This window comes from Octopus bimaculoides, chromosome 1 (genome assembly GCF_001194135.2).
Source record: "Octopus bimaculoides isolate UCB-OBI-ISO-001 chromosome 1, ASM119413v2, whole genome shotgun sequence".
NCBI classification, from domain to species: Eukaryota; Metazoa; Mollusca; class Cephalopoda; order Octopoda; family Octopodidae; genus Octopus; species Octopus bimaculoides.
Genome location: NC_068981.1, coordinates 68,358,872 through 68,362,116, shown reverse-complemented (window position 1 = coordinate 68,362,116; position 3,245 = coordinate 68,358,872). Strand labels below are relative to the sequence as shown.

Sequence of the window (3,245 nt, the reverse complement as noted above, 5' to 3'; positions counted from 1 at the left end):
TGTATGTATATATATATATAGGCACATAAATATACGTAATTATATGCGTATGAATGCGTACGTGTGACAATTTAAAGCTTAATAATTTACCTCTATGTGTGTGAGTATACATAAGCGCGTAATGCATATAGACGAAATAAATTTAAAATAAAATATAATATTCCAGTCGTATGAAAATCGGGGGTTATTCAAACCTTAGAAAAAAATAATTAACTATAAAGTATGGAATTTCTCAGCTGATCTGGAAGCTCAAAAAATGAGATACCAGTATAGAAAAATACCACAACTACCAACACTACTACTACTACTAATGCCACAACAACCATCGCTGCTGTTGCTGCTGCTAATGCTGCTGCCGCTGTTGCAGCTGCTAATGCATTTGCTACTAATCCTCATATAGCGTCTGATACTGCCTCTGCTTCTGCTGCTGTGTCTGCTGTTGTTGATGTTGGTGTTGATGCTAAAACTCATGTTGCCTATTTCATTGAAGGTTAGCTACTTTGTAAACAGGGATTACTCGATGACATTGATCCCCAGAATATGACCGGTACCTTATTTCATCTAATGAAAGAGAAAATAATGTTGGTCCTGTGAGAAAATGGACTCGATCAAAAAAAGTAATGTATAGACAACAGACGCTCTATCGATCGTGGAGAACATTGCCTTAATAGCAACAACAATAACGACAACAACAACAGTGATGATAATAATAATAATAATAATAATAACAACAATAATAATAATAATAATAATAATAATAATAATAATAATAATAATAATAATAACAATAATAATAATAATAATAATAACACTTAATAATAATATCAAATGTTGTTGATTTTAGATATACTTTGATTTTGTATCTAAAATCAACAACATTTTTAAGCACCGAGGTCATGTCAAGAACTGTTTTTTGGTAACCGCGGATGCTTTTTCCCAATACTGACCACAATGAAGTGTTAGAAGCATGCATGGATGCCTTCGAAAAGCGGTTAAAGAAAAGTACTCCATCAAATTGTCTCTGTAGATTATTGAATTCGAAACAAAGATTTTACCAGCAGACGAAGGGTTAAACCATTGCGGCATTTAATTTCGCTAATGTCTTCATGACGAAATTCGTGACACTGAAGACACTGAAGACTTCAAATCCATTCATGATCATGAACCAATACTCTGGTTACGGTTCATTGATGACATTTTTTTTTTTTATCTGGGAAGGATCACAGGATAGTTTAATGAATTGTATTGCATTTCTATGACTGTTATGCTAGAAAGTATGGATTTAAGTCCAACATAAAATTTGCGTGTAATTTTTCAAAAACTAGCGTTGAATTTTTTTGGACACAAAAATCGTTTTCTGGACGCAGAATAGTGACAGAGATATTTTGCAAGGCTACGTCATCCCACATTTATCTCCTCCGCATCATCTCATTCGGTCAAATCCGAAATCCCAATTTTTGAGGATAAAATGCATTTGTACTGACATATGGGAATACTGCAAAGATGCAAATGCTTTTGTATAACATTATGTCAAACGCGGTTACAGTGAATCATGATTAAAGGAAATGGCAAATGAAATAGCTAGGATTAGAACAGATAGTCTAACCTTCACGCATAATTTTAGCAAGCAAAATACAATAGATGACAGAATTCCTTTAGTGATTAACTGGCACCGACATTTCGCTGGCATTTCAATGGCGTTGTATGAAAGTTACCAGAACGTGGCGAAAAAATATCCTCGTTTCAAACAGATATTTCCTCAGCCGCCTATTGTAGCCTTTAGATGGAATAAGAAAATAAGAGAATTATTGATCGCTAGTTCTGACTCCACGAAAACGAACATTGGAGTATCTGCGCGCTGTACCTTGAAGAACAGCCGCAAAAGAGTTAAGCTATGTTCATTGTGCAACAACATGGGAGAAGTGAATTCTATCAGAAATCATAACAGAAATGTTATGATTTATACAGGAGGTGGGACATATAAAGATTCCCATTTGGCGTACGATGCAGAATGAACGAAATACAATTTGATTTATGTTGGTTGTACAACAGAACAATTAAACAAAAGGTTTAATGGGCACAGATTCGGCGTCAGGCACAATAACAGTAGTTCGACAGAACTTGCTAGACATTTCATTTCAAGCGGCTGCAATTTTGAAAAGAACTTGAACGTGCATATTCTCAGAAAATATTCTGAATCTGCTTCACTTTCATTTCTCAGAATGTATGAGAAGAAATATATTTGCGGGTTATTAACATCACGCTCTGGAGGAATGATTAAGACGACAGGAGAATATCATCAAATTTATACTAAATGGATTGATAAAATATTTTTCTTTTACTCTTTTTCTTTCCTTTTTCCTGTCACCTTTTTCTGTCTTTTTCTTTTCGCCTGTTATAAAATTGAAACTTTAAAACTGATGATGCTATCCCATCCACGTGTGGACGCTGGTTGCTCTCCTTCATACTATGCATTTAAATTTCTATAATTTTGAATTTTTGAACTTGACAAAGACAGACTTGCTGTTGAAATATCGTTCAACCAATAAAATATCTATTACAATCGAATCACATTCTTCGTCTTAACTATAATAATAATGATGATGATGATAATAGTAATAATACTAATACTGATACTAATAATAATAGTAATAATAGAAATAATAATGCTAATAATGACAATAAAACTTTATGATATTGTCACGCGGCTTGAAAATAGCAGGGGCAAGTCGATTGTATCAATCACAGTGCGCAATTGGTACTTATTTTATCGATCCCAAAAGGATGAGAGAGAAATTCGACATCGGTGGGATTTTATCATTGATCAAAAAAGACTGGAATATAGGATGTTATGCATTTTGTCAAGCGTGCTAAAGATTCTGCCTGCTTGGCACATTCTTAATAATAATAATAAAAATAATGATTATAATAATAATAATAATAATAATAATAATAATAATAATAATAATAATAATAATAATAATAATAATAAGCAGCCCAAGATCAATGCCTACCTACAAAGAACTACCAGGCCAACATATTAAAGAACGGCAGCTCCCCATTATGTCGTATATGCCAACAACAAAATGAGACCATCGATCATGTTGTCTCCATGTGCAGTCTGCTTGCGCCTACAGAGTATCTCAACAGGCATGATAGAGCTGCACAATATATTCACTAGGTAACATGCAAAAACCTGGACTTGCCCCATTATAAAAACTGGTGGGAACACAAACCACCCCCAG

The 3,245-nt window shown here is 33.8% G+C and overlaps 1 protein-coding gene across 1 annotated transcript in view; it reads left to right on the top strand.

Moving 5' to 3' along the window:
- The window catches only part of LOC106873299 (neuronal acetylcholine receptor subunit alpha-10), a 1,066,434-nt gene that overhangs the window by 222,649 nt on the left and 840,540 nt on the right, over window positions 1-3,245 (top strand). The gene's annotated exons all lie outside the window — the stretch shown is intronic.